General features: G+C 41.9%; 1 protein-coding gene and 1 long non-coding RNA gene across 2 annotated transcripts in view; one reads left to right on the top strand and one right to left on the bottom strand.

Moving 5' to 3' along the window:
* CFAP61 (cilia and flagella associated protein 61) overlaps positions 1-19,846 on the bottom strand; it is a 291,671-nt gene that overhangs the window by 19,815 nt on the left and 252,010 nt on the right. The window lies entirely within an intron of this gene.
* LOC126963562 (uncharacterized) lies at positions 6,922-13,023 on the top strand. The gene is made up of 3 exons (XR_007729168.1): positions 6,922-8,597; positions 8,765-8,880; positions 9,914-13,023. It is a non-coding gene; the product is annotated as an uncharacterized LOC126963562 (long non-coding RNA).

Below are 19,846 nucleotides of genomic sequence, written 5' to 3'. Positions count from 1 at the left end.
GAAAGGAGTGCTGTGACTGCAGGTGTGCCTTTTCCAGCACTGGCATGGCGTGGCAGGGCGCGCTGAACTACGCACCAGGTGGCAAAGAGGAGGCGGGTGGCAGGGAAGAAACACATCACTTTTTCCAAGATTTTTTTTTTAATAAAAAGCATTCTAATTTTCTCTTGGCATGAAAAAAAAAAAGTTTCTGCTTTTAGAGCTGTTCACAGGCTCCCCAAGCTGCCACTCATGCCTGCAGAGAGGGCTGCTGGAAAGTCAGGAGTCGCTTTTTTCCGGGCAGGCACCTGCCACCAGGGAGACCTGCGGGTTTCCTTAGAGAATGATGCTCTCGCTTGTACATGTCCTTTCCAGCACGGCGGAGGGCAGACTGTTCTCCTTCTAAGATGCCTGCCTGAACGTCAAGCTCAGCCATGAGTCTCAGTCTTGTGATACGAGAGGATAGAGCGTAGCTAGTGGGGCTTGCCTCTCTATGAAGCAGCCTGTGTCATGTCTCCATTCGATACACAGAAGGTAGGCAGTGATAAATATCATGGTAGCAAACAGATACCCAAGGCCAGGTATGATATACAGATGCATCTACTTTGGCCTGAATAACATTTGGAATTTGAGTTTTAGGCCTTTCTTTGATGAGTCAGATTAGGCAATGCTGTGTCCTCGTTTTTGTGTGGCAGCCATCAGCTCAGTTGCCGAGGATGCCCTCCATGGTTCGTCCTTGCTTTCCCACCAGCCTGGCCAAAATTGCTCCTCTCCATGGGTCACAGCAGGCATCTGGGTGTGCCAAGCCTGGCAAGAGGTCTGGGTGAGAGGGAGGCAGGATTGTGAACATGTTTCCTAAAGCCCCTTTGCCCCATGACCTCTTCCATGGTGGGATGTCTGCTAAGAACACTAGAAATATGTCCTAGCTTTCTTTTCTCTTCTATCCATCCATCCATCCATCCATCCATCCATCCATCCATCCACCTACCCATCTATCCATCTATCCATCCATCCATCCATCCATCCATTTATCCATCCACCCATCTATCTATCCATCCATTTATCTGCCCACCCATCTATCCATCCATCCATCCATCCATCCATCCTAACAGGTCTAGTGAGGCCTTCCTAAACCCTGTTTCCTTATTTCCAGTGGCTGCTTTCCTCTGGTCCTCTTCCTCTGCTGCATCACTCCACCCTTCAGTGAACATCCCTTCCTTCCCTGTGCTTCCATGTAGACTCTTCTCTGTCCCGGGTGTGTTCAGAGCTTCTGACATTAACGGTTGCAAAATGGCAGGGAAGGAGAAGACCTAGGGTTCAATTCTTTGCCATGAATAGAATATGGCCCTCACGCCTGTGTCAAACATGCGACGGGCACTGAGGGTACCACGGTGAGAGAAAGCCCCTGCCCCCAGAAATGCACACATGGTGGGTGGGGGTGGGGAATGTCAGAGCTGCTTATGATGGCCTGGCATGGCAGGGCTGCAGAGGGGTGCACGCTGGGGAGGTGGAGGCTGGAGTGGGCTTGGCGAGGCCTGGCACTGTGGCCTTCTTGAGCTCTTTGTCCTCTTTGTCCTCTCAGCAGCTTTATCCCTAGGCTACCTCTTGGGCTAGTGTTTGCCAAACTTCAATCACTTGGGAATCAATCGTTTTCTGTGTCACTACATTACTGAATACTTCCAAATTTTCTTTAAAAATTTTTGTTTAGAGACACCGTTTTACTTTGTCACCCAGGTTGGAATACAGTGGCACAATCATAGCTCACTGCAGCCTCAAACTCCTGGGCTTAAGTGATCCTCCCGCCTCAGCCTCTCAAACAGCTGGGACTATAGGTGCACACCATCACACCTGGCTAATTTTCTATTTGGTTTCTTTTAGAAACGGGCTTTGCCATGTTGCCCAGGTTGGTCTCAAACTCCTAGCCTCAAGTAATCCTCCCAAGTAGCTAGGATTACAGGCATGAGCCACCAGGCCTGGCCCAAAATTTTCTTCACATTGATTTGTCTTTAAAAAAAAAACCTGAAATAATTACTTTTGTCTTGTCCTAAGTAATGATATCTATGAAATCACAGGTTTGACGTGCTTGTTATGTTTTATTCTAATTCCTGCCAGAACGAATCCATCATTAGTAAGATGTGGCTGTGCTGCTTGAGCTATCCTGCTGGTAGTAAGCACCTGGTGGGTGCTTACTACACCCTGGGAGGCATCCTGTTCTATTACAGCTTCATGCTGGAGACACACTTAGATTCATCTGGGGATGCAAACCCACAGACTCTGTTACACGCAATTTCTGTGCATTATCTCATTTCATCCTAATTCTAATCCTAGAAAGTGGGACATGTTGGCCCATTTTACAGATGAAGACATAGATTCAGAGAGCTTAAATGAGTTGCCCAAGGTCACAGAGTTAATAAGTGGCTGAACTAGGTCCTACCCATAGTTCTGTGTGACCCATGCTCTGAACAACTGTGCAACCAAATCCCATTTCCTTATGCTTTTTCCTGAGTCTCTCTAGCAACTCTCTTAATCACCCCAGTTTCCCGAGCATCCCCTACATTAGCTAGGATTAGATATGATTGAAATTACAGAAAGTTTCAAAGTAACTGTGACTTTCAAAAGGCAGAAGTGTATTTTTTCATGTAAAGAAGGTCTAGATGGGGAGTTTAGGGCTGCCAGGGTGGTTCCATGGACATCAGAGCACAGTACATTCACAGGGGCCTTGGCCTCATGATTCAAAATGGCTGCTGAGCTCCAGCCATCACATGGTTCTGGGATGAAGTATGGGAAAAAAAGGACTCATCTCCTTTCTTCTAAGGAGAGTTCCTGGAAGTTTCACAAAGCACTTCCATTTATATCTTATTGGCCAATGGTTGGTCATATGACTTTCTTGGTTGCATGGGAGGCTGAGAACCAGTCATTTATTTTAGATATGATGTACTTCCCTATAAATCAGAATTCTGTTCCTGAAGGGGAGAGAATGGATGTTTTATCAGCTGTGATACCCCAAAGACTCGACAGCCTCTATTTTTAACAAAAATCTTTTCTTAAATTTATGAAAATTGGGAGATGTTTTTGGTTGAAGTTTACAGAACTAGAACATGTTTATCACTCTAGACTCCAACTACTCCAAAACTGAACACTCCGGGGAAAAAAAATCCATAGAATATTTTCCACAGGCGACTTCTACCTCCAAGCCAGTGGGAAAGTCCCGGTGTCCTCAGGGTCCTACATGTTCCCGTCTGGCCCGACCTGGCTTAACTGCAGAGAACGGGCACAATTTGCATTCACACTGTCAGGTAGGGTTATGACCATTTATTCTACTCATGAAAGAATGTAAATGCAGGCATTTCAGTACAATTTTCAAAAATAAGAATAGGAACAAGTATTTCTAGTTATTCCTGGGTTTGCTTGGAAGTGAGACCCCATGACACGAGCAGACACAACCCTGATGCCCTGCAACAAAACATCCTGAAGACCGAAATGGAAATCTGACTGAAGAGTTCCTTGGGTTCAGCCTGAGTTTGCAAGAATCTGTATCCAGTCAATTTTTTGATTGCTTTGAGGCAGATCTAGAAAGGTAAGATTAATGATTTTGAAAGCAAAACCAACTAGTTATTTGATGGCCAGTTGTAATTGTCACATGCTCTGATCTATACAACAGAAAATTCAGCAGCCTCGAAATATAATTTGGCTGTGGTTTCCTTGTCACAACGCAGAGCTGGCCTCAGATGTTTCCTGCTCTACAGAAAAATGGCTTACAATTCATTGGCACTAAGACCGAAATTCTAATCTTCAGCAGAAATCAGCTATTTTCTGACTGGCTTGTAAAAATCCTCTTTCTTAATGCTACAGAGCAGTGTTTTGCCAAAGATCCTGGTTTACCTGGGAATTCAGAAGCTAACATTGCGGCCACATGCAGCGGCTTATGCCTGTAATGCCAGCACTTTGGGAGACTGAGGCAGGCAGATCACTGGAGGTCAGGAGTTCAAGACCAGCCTGGCCAACATGGCGAAACCCCGTCTCTACAAAAAATATAAAAATTAGCAGGGCGTGGTGGTGCATGCCTGAAGTCCCAGCTACTTGGGAGGCTGAGGCAGGAGAATTGCTTGAATCCGGGAGGCAGAGGTTGCAGTGAGCTGAGATTGTGCCACTGCTCTCTAGCCTGGGCGACAGAGCAAGACTTTGTTTGTTTAATTTAAAAAAAAAAAAAAGAAGAAGCTAACATTGCTTAACACTGGGTGCCTCCCACACCCTGGGCTCCCTTGCCTGGCAGCACTGGTGCTGGGAGGCACTGCTTTGCAAGGCTTTCTCTGCTCCAAATGCATGGTTTGCCTCTGCTGGAGGCCACTGGGACCGGCATGATGTGTGTTGTCTGTGAGCTGAACACCCAGAGCTGTCTCAGAGGGAAATCCTGACTAGCCCACAGGCCCCACGACCTCCCCTGCTGAGGGAAGGAGGCTGTGCTCTCTTGCAAGCACAAGTTTTCCTTTAGGTCCTTTGGTGTCTATAAGAACATGGAATCTGACCTTCTGTGCCTTCATCAGGTCACATTTGCTCCGGACAGGACCAGAAATTCCCTGCCACCCTTGCACCCAGAGTCTTAGTTTTCAGAAAGTTGAAGAATTACCTGAAGGATCTATCTGCTGTCCATTTGTTTTTCTGAATCCCAGATACTCAGCCCAGGAACAGCTTAGAAGATGGAATATATTAATTCATGAATTACGAATCTAGCCAGTGCTAACACTTCTCTCCTTGCTCTGATCTCTAAGGAGTGGGAAGCCACATGTGTGGGCTGAGTTGGTGATCCATTCTCAGGATGCAAGTTGACTAAACAAAGACTGATGCTTGCGTTGGTGGTCTCTCCGTCTCAACTCAGATTCGTGTTGCTGACCCGGCCTCAGTTTCCCATTTACTGTCCTTTTTCTTTTTACCCCAGCTCTGCTGCTTGTCAGCTTGTGCAATCTAGAGCTAGTCAGCTTTAGTTTCTCTCAGCCTCAGTCTTCTTAGCTGTAAAATGGGGATAATGATGGCCCTTCATTGCAAGAGTTACTATCAGAATTCAAGGAGACACTCCAGGTAAAAGATTTGGCATTATGCCTGGCACAGGGGAGAGGCTCCATATCAATAATTATTACTGTTATTGTTCTTAATCATCCTATTGCATATATTTGTGTAGGCTGCCTCAAATCCTTTCTGGTGTGAATCAGAAACTAAAATACGAAAATACTTTTTTGTTTGCTGCTTAATTCAAAGAAAGTCTTTCTTTGGCATAACTGCAGTTTTTCTCCTCAGGGAATGCTTTTCCTCCATTCAAAAGTACTGCATAAACTAATTTGCCTGCCATTTTATACAGCAGTAAAGGTAAGAGGACATCGTAACTAGCCTTCATGAAGTTTTGTCTTTCACTGAAGAATTATGCGGAAATAGGCCAGGTACAGTGGCTCATGCCTGTAATCCCAGTGCTGTGGGAAGCTGAAGTGGGAGGATTGAGGACAGGAGCTTGAGACCAGTCTGGGCAACATAGTGAGACCCTTGTCTCTACAAAAATTAAAAAATAAAAATTAGCTGGGCATGGTGGTACATGCCTGTAGTCCTAGCTATTTGGGAGGCAGAGGCAGGAGGATCACTTGAGCCCAGGAGTTTGAGGCTGTAGTGAGATATGTTCATGCCACAGAACTTAAGCCTGGGCAGCAGAGTGAGACCTTTTTTAATTTAAAAAAGAATTCTGTGGAAACCAATAAAAATTGCATGGAAATTGTTAAACTGAGGCCTTACTTTTTTTGTGTCTGAATTGATGAAAATTAAATACAAACTGTCCAAATGGAGTTATTTCTTTGCTGTTTTGCCTGCTTACTATGTTGGGTGAGCCAAGTAAATCAAAACAGTTAAACCAGTTGTTCACTGAACACATTCAGATGGCAGATGGGAGAAGTGGCCCCGGAATTAAGGCCCAGGCATTCTAAAGCCCAAGCAGACTGAATTTTCTTCTGACCTGTCTGACTTTTGGTCTTACTTGCCAGAGCAAAACAGTTTTCTTGTAGAAATAGCATCATGTTTATACACTTAAGAATTTTGTTTCTATTTAAGTTTACCCTGAAAGCATAGCCGTGGGTCATTCACACACTTTGCCATGGTGGGAAGCTGGGTTTGGCAGTGCCTTACAGCAGTGTCTGCTGTCAGGGTACAGGACTGAGACTTAGTGCTCCACCTCTTCCCTTTTATTCCATCTACAGTATTTATTTGCACATTGCTGGTTTCTTAGGGGCTGCACTAATTGAATTTGCACAATAAATCTAGTGCCCTGGAAGTTGGCCAGCTATTTACATTGATTTGTTATATAAGTTCAGCACTAATAGTATGAGGCAAGGTTAGCATTTAATTCTGCAGAAAAGGGGAAGCTCTTAGTGCTTCAGCTTCCCTTCCTGTGCCTGTCTGCTCTCATTCTGCTTCTCTCTTCATAGAGAGCACAACCATTTTCCTTTAATTAGGCTGCAGAGAGCCCAGGCCAGCATTAGGCCAGGCGGCGGCCACTCAGCCTCACTCACAGTCATGCCCATTTCCTATCTATTTTCTGTAGGAAAAGAAAAAAAAAAGGTGTGTATGTGCACATATAAACCCCCATGAGTCAGGGGGACAAAGGAGCCAGGAGGAATGACCTTCTGTGAGGCTGAGGCTGCAAGAACTAGAAAATCCCACAGAGCAAGATATTTCACTCCCTTATTATTCCTTTGGTTAAAGTAATGGCTCTTTAAATTCTGAAGAAGTGCTTAGTAGAAATATCATTGACCAGGACAGAACAGACACACCATGTTTGAAATGTGTTTAAAATAATTTTAAAAATAATTAATGAATACATGTTAAAAATAATTCTCTTTCAGAAAATAGGCTTTTCTAATTAATGTGTTCCTTTTTTTCCCTAAAGCTTTTACATAGAGAATAAGAAACTACAAACTGTTACTTCGCTTTTTTTCTTTTCTTTTTTTTTTTTTTTTTTGGTCACTCTTAGGATTTCAGGGTTGTGGTTTCCAAAAATCAAGCATGAAAATTTAACTAACATATTCCTAGTTCATATCTCACCAAAACACAGTAATGAGGGTAATGGATTACAACCCACAGAATAGTACAGGAATCCATAAGTCCACACCGATAAAAATGAATGAATGAGTAAATAAATGGAGGAGAAGGGACAATTCTTCCTTACAGTAGGATGCTAAGTAATAAATATATAAGAATTGTGGAAATAGAAAAATCACCATTTGGTAAACAGTGCAGTAATAGTTATTTCAGCCAAGAATTGTCCATGGAGTCTAAAATTAGTGGAGAAAGTTATGAGACATAAGGTATTTATATAGTCTCAAAGTATCACTAATTAGTTATGAAGGTAAGAATACGTGTATAAATCGTCTCAATGTAGTACCTTTCCAGGGGAAAACCCTGCAGCCTGCGTTCTAACCAAGTGATCACAGTTAACAAAACTGCCGGGATCCAGCTCACCAGCTGGTGAAGGACACCTCGCTCTGAGACAGGGCGTTCTCTTGAATTCCTCACAAGGTATCAGAGTCCCATTTTTTTTGGAGCTGGGAGGGATGAGAGATGACAGATTTTGGTGACCTTCTTGTTCTACAGGTAGGAAAACAGAGGCCCACAGCTGCACCTGCTGAAGCCCCCATGGTCTGGTCCAGGAGCCATGAGCCGCCAGTGGCTTCTGAGCACGTAAAATGTGGCTAGTCTGGGCCGGGTGCGGTGGCTCACACCTGTTAATACCAGCACTCTGGGTGACCGAGGCAGGCGGATCATTAAGGTCAGGAGTTCGAGACCAGCCTGGGCAACATGGTGAAACCCTGTCTCTACAAAAAAAATACAAAAATTAGCTGAGTGGGGTGTCACACGCCTGTCATCCCAGCTACCCAGGAGATTGAGGTGGGCGGATCACTGGAGCCTGGGAGGCAGAGGTTGCAGTGAGCTGAGATCGCGCCATGCACTCCAGTCTGGGTGACAGAGTGAGACCCTGTCACAAAACAAACAACAAAAGTGGCTAGCCTGAATTGAGATGTCCCTCCTGTATAAAATATACACTGAATTTTGAAGAGAATGCAACAAAAATGGAAAATAGCTTATTACTGTTTTTGTATTGACTAAGTGTTGAAATGACAAAAGTTTTGGATATACTGGGTTAAACAGATTATGACATTAATTTTCTCTGTTTCTTTTTATGTTTTTCATGTGACCACTAAAAAGGGTAAAATTTTGTATGTGGCTCCTGTTACATTTCCACTGGACATCACTGGTCTAGAAAGAAAGGTGAAGAAAGTGAGTTTGTTGAATGCCTCCTGTGAGCATCATTTCAAATGCAAGGATGAACGTGCAGTGCGCCCAGCATCCAGAGGTGCTCAGACAGCAAGAGACGACAGACATGTAAAGAGAACCACACTACTGTACAATACTGGGGGATGGCTGCACTACAGCAGGCAGGAGCTCTGCCATCACTCACGGGCGCTGTGCACGGAGGCACGGGGAGGATCTATTGAAGCACTGGAGAAGGAGTCGGTGTTTGCCAGGGGTATTTCAGGCCCGGGAAAGCGTGGAGGCACAAAGCAGGCAGGGCCTGCTGGGAACGACAGGTAGTTTGACTGCTCTAGCGTCCAGTCAGACGCAAGGTGGGGGGCAGTGGGCGGGGCCAGACTCTAAATGCTTGTGTATGGGGCTTGGACTTTATCTCCCATGTGATGGAAAGCCATGGGAAGGCTTTACACAAGTGAGTGCTGTGGACATCCTATTTATGTTTCAGAACAGGTGCGCTGGAAGCCGTGTTGAGGCTACACTGGACAGGGTATGGCCGGAAGCAAAGGGGCCCTGCTAAATGCAGCTGCAATGGCAGCAGATGACTGGAGACACATTTAGGAGGTGAGGGGGAAGCAAGTGAGGGGAAAAGGTCTGCGGATATTCCCAGGTCCTGGCTCAGAGGCGCAGGAAAGCAGGAGCACAGGACAGAGAAGTGAACAGGGGCAAATGGCAAGGAATGAGTCCATTCTTTTTAAAAGTGAAGTAGAGACAGAAGTGCCTGCCTGTAGAAGTCCAAAGTGGGAATGTCCAGTTGGCCAGACTGACCCTAGCACAGACGGAGCTGGACAAGGGCCCCAAGAGACAGCTTTGGTTCAAGGAAGAGATGATAAGACAGTTGATGGCAATCCCAGGGAAATCTCAGTATTTCCTGAGGGGGGTGGGATCAGGGGAGCAGTGGGAGACACTTGAGTAAAGTGTCAGCAGAAGAAGTGACAAGGAACACAGGAGAGGGATCAAAAGGTTGATTCCTACCAGCCAAAAATCACCGGGAACCTGGCATGTAAACAAAGTCAGGTTTATTCAGCTGACTGCAGTAGGAAGAGCAAGGTCCCAAGGGATGTCTTGATAAGAAGGAGTTGAGGGGATCTTGAGACAGGATTTGGGCTGGTGCCCAACCTCCACACCCTGACAACGCTTGTTAGCGCCTATATTTCAGAGAACAGCCATCCTATTGGGTATGAGGTGACATCTCATTCCGATTTTGATTTGCATTTCCCCGTTAAGTAGTCATGTCTGACACCTTTTCATGTACTTCCCAGCCATCTATATGTCTTCTTTGAAAAATTGTCTATTTGGGTCTTTGGCCCATTTTTAATTGGGTTATTTATTTATTTTTTCTATTGAGTTATATGAGTTCATTATATATTTTGGATATTAACCCCCATTAGAAATATGGTTTGCAAATACTTCCTCTCATTTCATAGGTTGCCTTTTTTTTTTTTTGAAATTGTTTCCTTTGTTGTGCAGAAGCTTTTTGTTCGATGCAGACCCACTTGCTTATTTCTGCTTTTGTTGCTTGTGCTTTTGGTTTCATATCACAAAAGTCAAGGCCAAGGCCAATGTCAAGGAGCTTTTCCTCTCTGTCTTCTTCTAGGAGTTTGGCCTTGTTAAGTTTGAGAGTCAAGTAAGCAGCTGAAAATACCACCAGAGCTTAGAAGCAAGTCTTGCACACACTGCCTCTAAAATACATCTGAAATCTGACCATCCAAACTACCATCTCTCACCTGGGATATGGCTGTGGTTCCCTTACAGCTCCATTCCCCATACAGCAGCTATGGGGAATGTTTAAAACATGAATTGGCATATTGCTGCCCTTCATGCTTCGAAACAAGGATCCCAAGTCCAAACCTCCACTTACAGGATCTACATGATCCAGCTCTTCGAACCTTCTCTCCCTCTGCTACAGACACGCTGGGCTTCTTTATTCCTCAAACATCCTATAGTTAGTTACTTATCAAAGCGAAGCAGCACTGAAACCGGCCTGCATGACCACAGCTGGGGCTTCAGCATGGATTCTGACTGGAGAGAAGGGCAGTGCCTGAAAGCAAGGGGTGTTGACGCCCAAGACTGTGGGTGCTCACTGGGGGCAGATAAGCGCTGACATCATTATGAGTGACCACCCGGCAATTCATGTTACTCATAGATATGATCTACTGGGAAGAAAGATTTGTAAGAAATCCTGCGATAGGGACTTTGAGGGACTTCAAATGCCTCCTGTTTCTTCTACTTTTTTTTTTTTTTTGAGACAGGATCTTGCTCTGTTGCCCAGGCTGGAGTGCATTTCTTTTTTTCCAGGAAATTACCTTCTCTAGGATTGGGCAGATAGCTCCACTTCCTCTTGGGGAAGGTCTTGATTATGTCGTAACATAAACATAACTAAAATAATGTTTCTCTTACCCAAGGCTGAAGGTAATGGCAGTCCAAAGATATAAACATGTGACTTTAGCCCAAAGAGAGTCTCTTAAAATCAAAATGAGAGTTCATGCCAGCCATTTTGGAAACATTACATAATGTGAGTTACATTTATGTTTTTTAGAGACATTTCAGTTTAATTTTTCTGAGAGAGAAAGATAATAAGAAGGTACATTAATGTTCCCTGACCCTAATTCATGAAATATGCACTGGCCTTCAAAGTCCCTGATTTAGTTTCTCTTTAAAAAATTACTTGTTCATTGTCTCTTTCCCATAAAAGGCAAGAAGAGGACAAGGGTGGGCACTATCTCCACTACTATTTAATATTGTACATGTAATTATAGGCAATTCAATAAAATAAGAAAAATAAATAGAAAGTAGAAGTATTGGAGAAGAAAAAAAAGGTGCTGTTACTGCAACTGATAATCATCTGTCAAAGAAATTCCAAGATAATCTAATAAAATATGCTTAAACAAAAAGAGACTTCAACACAAGAGCAACATACAAAACCAACATCTTTCCCAACTACCAATATTTTTTAAAAATCAGAAAATGTAATGAAACAACAAGATTCCATCTACAGCAGCAACAAAACTATAAAAAATACTAAAATAAACCTGAATATAAATGTGCAAGCTCTATGAAAAAAAACCTATCAGAGTTCACGGAAGAAAATTTAAAAAGACCTGAATGGTAATATTCCATTGTATAAATGTACCCCAAATTAACCTGTAACTTCAATTCAGACTCAGTTAAAATTCTAAAAATAATTTTTATAAAGTTGGACATGATAATACATTCAGAAAAGTATAAGAATAGCTAGAAGTCTACACATTAAAGATATCAAGTCAACTTATAATGTCTCCATCACTACAACAGCATGGAAGAGTACAGAAACAGACAAAATGGAGCAAAGAAACAGGGTAGTAAATTCAGAAACTGAACTATCTGTAGAAAAGATTTTGGCTCAGTGTACGATAATGGTAGTATTTGAATTACGTAGGAAAAAACATGAATTACTTAGAAAGAGTTGTTGGGAAAATTATCTCTACATTTGGAAAAGTAAAATTAAATTCTTGTATTCCACTGCACACAAGCACACACATAGTTTTCCAGATGAATTAAAGATGTCAATGTAAAACAAAGCTATGAAAGTGATAGAAAATAGGAGCATATTTTACAATTTCCAGGTGGAGAAATTTTCCTAAGTAGGAGACAGAATTCAAAAAGAATAATTTTGTTATTCTTCTTTGTTAGAGAAGTTTTGATTATGTAAAAATTCAAACCTTTATATAAAAAAATATCAAAAACAAATGATAAAAGTGAATAAAAAGACAAGCCACAAATTGGGAGAAAATCTTTGCAGAACACATATCCAATAAAAGAACAGTAAACAAAATACACAAAGAGCTCTTAAAACTCAACAGTAGGAAAACAAACATCCCAATTTAAAAATGAGCAAAGGAGCTGGACACGTCACCAAAGAAGACATAGAGATAGCAAGCATGCATTTGAGCTGGGCATGACAGAATGATCCTGTAATCCCAGCCACACAGGAGGATGGCTTGAGCCCAGGAGTTTGAGACCAGCATGGACAACATAGTGAGACCCGTTAAAAATATATATACATTTTAAATGTATTGATCCCAAATTGGTCAATATGGTAAGTCACTAGGGAATTTCAAATTAAAAACAACGATGGGTATGGCTAAAATCTAAAACATTAACAACACTAAATGCTGACATGGATGTGGAACAACAGGAACTCTCATTCATTGCTGGTGAAAATGCAAAATGGTATAGCTACTTTGGCAGACAGTTTGGTGGGTTCTTACAAAAACTAAACACTCTTACCACATCATCCCAAATTGTGTTCCTTGGTAGAGTCCCAAAAGAGTTGAAAACTTATGTCCACACAAAAACTTGTACATGTTATAGCAGTTTTATTCATAATTGCCAAAACTTGGAACCACCAATATATATTTTAGTAGGTGAACAGATAAATAAACTGTGGTACATCCAGACAACGGAATATTATTCAGTGCCAAAAAGACATGGAGGAACCTTAAAAGCATATTACTAAGTGAAAAAAGCCAGTCCAAAAGGACTACATACTGTATGATTCCAACATATGATATTCTGGGAAATGGTAAAACTATGGAGACAGTAATTAAAAAGAAGCTTGTAGGGGAGGCAGGAGGAAGGCACCAGCAGGCATAGCACAGAGGATTTCCAGTGGGAAGCCATTCTGTTTCACATTGTAATGGTGGGTACATGTCAGTATACATTTGTCAAGATTAACAGAATGTCCAACATCAAGAATGAACCCTAATGTAAACTATGAACTTTAGTTAATAATAATGTATCAATATTGTTTCATCAGTTCTATCAAATGTACCACACTAAAGATGTAAATAATAGTAGAAACTGTGTAAGTGGCTGGGGGTGGAGGAGGGTACATGGGAGCTCTGTACTTTCTTCTTACAGAGAGGAGGTCTTGCTATGTTGCCCAGGCTGGTCTCAAACTCCTGGCCTTAAAGGAACTCTTTATTTTCTGATCATTTTCTTCTGTAAACCTAGAACTGCCCTAAAAATATCTATTAGTTTTAAAATATTTGCTGTAAAATATTTGCAATGTACATAATAAGGATTACTAGTCTTTAAAAAGAATAAATTCTGATAAATAAAAAAGAAACAGGCAAACTAATTAAAATGGGCAAAGAATAACACGTAATTCACAGAAGAATAAATACAAATGACTAATAAACCTATGAAAAGATTCAAAGGACACTGAAAGAAATGCAAATTGAAAGTACAATGAGAGATACACTTTTTACTCTTTCTTCGTCCTGCAGATAGACAATAAAACATGAAATACATCCAGTGTTCATGAGGATGGGGAGAAACAAGCCCTCTTCTATCCTGCTAGTGGGAATAACTTTTTTTGAAGATAATTTAAAATAATATCTTGATCAAAATTTAAATGTATATACCCACTGATCCGGACATCCCATTCACGCACACAGAGATATATGTTCAGTGGAAACATTACATACAATGCCAGGACAAAATTGAAAATAACCTTAGTAGAAAAATCATTAAGCAAATTGGGATTTAGCTATTCCACGAAAGATAAAAAAGCCATTAAAAAGAGTGAGAACGATGTGTACTGACATGGAAAGAACTTTATATTTATACATATTCTTAAGTGAAAAAACTAGAAGAAAACATGTACAGTATAATCCCATTTGAGAAACACATATTCACAAACTAAGACTGCAGTCAGTGTTGGCCAGAGGAGTGGGACTGAGAGGAGGGAGAAAAGCTCAGTTGGGTGGTGGTAATTTCTTTTTTTTAACAGCCATGTACAATTTTCTATCTTTCCTACTTAATTTTAAGCTCTATGAAGGAAGAGAGCACGTCTCAATGGCTGTGTTTCAAGTACGCGGCACACTGATGTTCAACAAAAATACATTGAATGCGTAAGAATTGAGAATATTAAAACAACTTTAATGGAAATAATCAAGGATATGCCAAAAAGATATATCATCAAGAAGGTTTATTGCAGGGTTAATTATGAAAACAAAAAGTTAAGAGCAACCCAGTTAATTAAGTAAGGCACGCTGGTATGGTAGAATTCTATCCAGTTGTTAAAAAATAATGCCATTAAAATAGAATCTCAAGAAACGGGAACATGTTCAGAATATGCTGAGAAGCTAAAATAGCAAGCTGCAAATCAGCATGTGAAATATTGTTTATGTATACATTTTATATTTAGAGAAAAATTTGAAAGGACATACACCAAAAAATTAACAATGTTCACCTCTGAGTGATTGCTTCCAGGTAACTGGTTTCTTTGCAATTCTCTCTTTCATACCCTGCCGCCCAGATCCCCCGTATTGGGCTCCACAATGATCATGTACTACTTTTATAAATAGAAAACAAGTCTTTATTTTTAAAAATCTCTAGAAATTTAGCTCTGCAGTTTAGATTTTTATATGGCTTCTTTCTAGGGGCCTTTAGATGCAGCCCTCGGCTTTTGGATACTGGCTCTGTGCATTCCATTCGTTATTAATACAACTTGTCTGTTTACATCTTAGCCATCGATACTCTTCAACTTCTGTCTATCTGTTGAACTGAGACTTTCACTTGCTAAAACTAATAAAGAACATTCTGAGCAATCATATATTAACTCTTTGGGAAGAGAATTCTCTTTTTTAAGAGATGGGTCTATTATTTGCTTTCTGGGCATTTGAATTCCATACTTGTTTTTAGGAACAAATTGTGTTTGAAGGTAGGGGACTGTGTGTATTTCTTACTCTCTTTTGAGCTCCTGAAAATTTAGGGTTGTTTGTTGTCCTTTTTTAGAAAAATCGAAGACGAAGGCTGAATAACTTCTGCAGTTCCTTTCACGCCTATGCTGTATGAGGTCCATTTATTCCATGGGGCCCTCTTTAAAAGTATACTGGCTCAAACCAGAATCCTTGCCTAGCTGAGGCTTCGGCAGGAAGAAGTTGAAGTCGAGTTAGTTCACAGGTATGGGGCTAGGCCCCAGGGCAGCAGCACTTTGTCTAAGAACAGTGATCACAAAGTCAGAGCTGCATAATCTCATCATGAAGGGCCATCTGACATTATTGAAAACAAAGTTATTATTACGATAACTTTAACAGTCTCAAGCCTGGAAACCACTCACAGTCTAATTCAATAAATAAGCTACTTAAGTATAGAAAGTCACAAGGAAGAACAGATTTTGTGTCATATTAGTAAATCTGATTTTCATTAATGCAAGATGAATGTCTTCTATGAAACACTTTCCTATCATATTAATAACATGATAGCAAACAGCATTCACAGGTTGCTAGGCAACACGAGGACCCTCTAATGATCTCCTCTGTTCTCGAGAGGCCACAGAAGGAAGATGCCAGAACTCTGAAGGTAGTTCCCATTTCTCGGCAACTGTTTCTGCTGGAAGACCACCATGGGGCGGGAAGGGAAGGGAGTTAATGATTCCATTTACCATGGCAAATATATACCACTTCCCTCTTTCCTCTTTTGCACTGCCTTACTATGTGGGAGAACAAGAATTGAGAAGAGGGCTTAGATACAGGAGGTCAAGAGTTCTCAGTCCATACCTTCTTTCCTGCACCCAGGTAGGCAACAGGCTGCTGTGAAATCAGGCTAGGAAATGGAGTGGAGGCCTTGAGGTTGTTTGCTGAGCCTCGTTTGTTGGAATCTGCTCAACCCCCTGCCATCCCTCTCTCTTTATGGGGGTAGGCCCCCAGCAGTCATGCTGGGACTTCATGCCAGGAAACAGGGAACGTAATTTGATTCAAGCATTTCAGTTATGGATTAATGTGCAACAACCACTCCAAAACTCAATAGCATAGAGCAACAGCCATTTTATTATGCTCACGATCACTTGGCTCTGCTCCATGATGACAGGGGTATCAGATGGAACAATGAGTGACTGGGAGCCACTCAGATGACTGGGGCTGAAACCATCTGGAAGCTTCTTCACTCACATATCTGGCACCTGGGTTGGGATGACTTGAAGGCTTGGCTTAGCGGGGACACTTTGCTAGAGTGTCCTGTATGGCCTGTCCACGTGGCTTGGGCTTCCTCACAGCATGGCGGTCTGAGGATGGTTAGACTTCTTACATGTCAGGCCAGGAAATTCAGAGGGAATATTCTAGCAAAAAAGTTGGACGCTGCATGGACTTCTACAAGCCAGTCCCAGAAGTCACATGGTCTCATTCTGCCAAACTCTTGGTAAAAGTAAGCAGTCATAAGCTTGCCTAGGTTCAAGGGCAGGGGACATACACCTGACACTCTTTCTGGGAGGAGGGCCAAATGGTTTGCAGTCATAGTTTGAAACTGTCCCACCAAGCCATACCTATCAATCACTCTCCAAGGAAACTGGAGTTGGGACCAAGGTGCATCTGGATAATTTCTATGGGTTTTGGGGCTTGTAACGTAAACATGGGAGCTGTGGGGGAAAGCAGAGGAAGTCAGTCTGCAAGAGAAAGAAGCAGCCACTGCATGGTCTCTCCTCTCCCTGCCTTGTCTGTCCTGCTGTGGTTCCTTCCCCAAACCCAGTCTTATCTCTGCCCTTTGTCCTGTTAGATACAACCATGAATCTTCACAATAGATTTTCCTTTTTACCTTAAATCTATAGCGTTGGTTGATTTCTGTTTCTTGCAACCAGAGTGTTAAGTAATTCAGAGATTATCAGATACTTTTTCAATGATTGTTGATATAAATATGATTACTTATATAAGCTATTATCGCCTATCACCCAGTTTCAACAGTTAATGACTCACAGCCCATGTCATGTCATTGCTAGCTCCTCCTACTCTTCTCCCTCCTGGGTTATTTTGAAGAGAATCACCAGACCCTTCTCATTTATTAACTTTTGGCATTAACACCTTGCTATGATAAAAGAAGTTTTACCTTTTTAAACACAAACCCTCACTTCTCTCTCTCCCAATTTCCCAAATAGTTTGTATCACAGTTTTTTGGTTAAATTTGAATTCTGTGATTACATTATTTTAACAATGCAAATATTAATCACAGGCTTTTCTCGTATAACTTTTACCTTTTCTTGGAATTAATAACTGCCCTATTTTTCTTAGTTTTCAATGTATCTAGTACAATTTTTTTTCAAAATGTTCCAGCAGCTCTGTAAAGCACCCTTCAAAATTATTTTCCATGTAAATATATAAAATAATCCAAGTAATTAATTGTGCCCAGGACCCCTCCCTCCTCTCCTCTCTGGCCCACCTGGCTGTCCTCTTGGCAGCTGGGACTGCTCTGCACTGCCCCTCAGTGCCACAGCCCCTGCCTTACTCCTTCTTAGTTTACAACTTCGGTTGCTTCTCAAAAATAACTCCCTATTATGAGAATTTTAAATTATGTTTAAGTTTGAAATATACCTAAAATGAGCTCCCCTCATCCATTACCCAATTAAAACAGTTATCAGCTCATGGGCAGTCTTGGGTCATCTCTAGTTCCTTCTACCATTCTCCCTCCTGGGTTATTTTGAAGCAAGTCTCCAGACATTTCAGTATGTATCTCTAAAAGATAATGGTTCCGTTTTTAAATATATACATATATATCTGAAATACCATCTTTACAGCTAAAAAAATTAATCATAATTCCTTATCATTAACTCTCCAGGTTTCAAATTTCCAATCACCTCATAAATTGCATAGATTTTTGTTTTACAGCTTATCTGAATCAGGATCCAAATAGGTTGATATGTTTTTAAAATCTATTCCAATTCATAGGCCCCGCCCCCCGCCACTGCAAGTTTTATTTCTTGCAATTTATTTGTTGAGGGAATCAGGCTGTTTGTTACATAGTTTCCCACTCTGAATTTAATATACTGCATCTCTGTGCTTTACATGTTTCACACGTTCATTTATCCTCTCTTTTCTACATATTGGTGGTAGATCAACAGTCCTGGTCAGACTCAGGTTCAGTTTGGCTTGTTTTTCACAGGTGGTGTGTTTTCCCACCAAGGAGTGCATACGGTCTGCCTGTCTCCTTTTCTGTGTCAGCAGCCACTGATGCTCCATACCCATGTCCATGATTCTCTAGGGGTTTCTGGAAAATGATGATATTCTAGTCGTACCATTTCTCCTTCATTTATGAGCACTGATAGTCCTATCCCATTGGTTCTTACTTGATGGATGGTAATTGGATTAGTCCATTCTTGCACTGCTATAAAGAAAGACCTGAAACTGGGCAATTTATAAAGAAAAGAGGTTGAATTGGCTCACAGTTGCACAGGCTGTACAGGAAGCATGTCTAGGGAGGCCTCAGGAAACTTTCAGTCATAGTGGAAGGCAAGCAGGTGTGTCTTCCTGGCCAGAACAGGAGGAAGAGAGAAGAAAGGGAGGTGCTATGCACTTTTAAACAAGCACATCTCATGAGAACTCACTAACTACTACAAGAACAGCAAGGGGAAAATCCGCCCCCATGATCCAATCACCTCCCACCAGGCCCCTCTTCCAACAATGGGGATTGCAATTCAACATGAGATTTGGGTGGGAACACAAATCCAAACCATGTCAGTAATAGAATTATTGTTCGGAATTATTTCCTTTCAGAACTTTGAAGACATTGCCTCATTATGTCTTAAGTTCTGAGGCTGCTATTCAAAAATCTGATACCAGTTTGATTCTAGTTCCTTTTTAATTGACCTGCTTTACTCACTGGAAGCTTTTAGAAGCTTCTCATTATTCCTGGAAGATGGGGAGCAATGTAGAACTATGTATTATGGGCAGGCCACTGCTTCATGCTAGGGGAATTCACTCAGCCATGAGGGATAACTTAGGACAGGCTGTATAAAGAATCCAGGTCTTGGGACAGCCAATGGGAGGCAGAGAAAAGGGCTTTGTCTTCTCTGGCCCCTTCCTATCCACAGAGAATTACACCGTGCATTTCTGCACTGCATCATGTGGCCTCTTGGGAGCCAGATCTTATGACCTGTGGTGTAGAATTTTATCCAAGTCCAGAAGTGGAAGGAGGATCCAGAACCACTCAGGGAATCCAGCGAGGCTGAAAGTCTGTGGATACATCCAGTAAGTAACTGATGTTTAAGGAAAGCTTTTTGTCTGCCCAGGATCCCTCCTGACCCCCAAGCATTCTTGCCCCCTGGCCTCAGGGCTGGGACATGGCCTTGCTGATGGTCTAAGTGGGCAGACACATCATGGGAGCCAGACTGTTTGGAGTCCTTCCGCAGGAACTTTTCAAGGTGGCACTAGGCAAGAGAGGGTGCTCTGTCCTCTAAATAGCAAGCTGTAAGATGCATGAGCCTGGGACTCCCCATGATTTCTACCATCAGGGGAGGCCAATCCCAGAGAAGGAAGCAGGGACAAAGGGCCAACGGTGTTTCAAATCCTGCCTCCAGCGCCAGCCCTGCACTCCTCGGTTTAGCTGCGAGAGACATGAAAGTCTCCTCCCAGTGTCCACTGGTTTCAGCTGGGCTTCTATCACTTGAAGACAAAAGTTCCTGACTAACGCTTATGACCAAGAAAAATATAAATAAAACCTTTAAAAATGCTTTATCCAATAACTTCTTGAAAGGAATGATTTTTTAAAAAAACCTCTG

The sequence above is a fragment of the Macaca thibetana genome, chromosome 10 (assembly GCF_024542745.1).
Source record: "Macaca thibetana thibetana isolate TM-01 chromosome 10, ASM2454274v1, whole genome shotgun sequence".
NCBI classification, from domain to species: domain Eukaryota; kingdom Metazoa; phylum Chordata; class Mammalia; order Primates; family Cercopithecidae; genus Macaca; species Macaca thibetana.
This window is presented reverse-complemented; position numbering and strand designations above follow the sequence as displayed.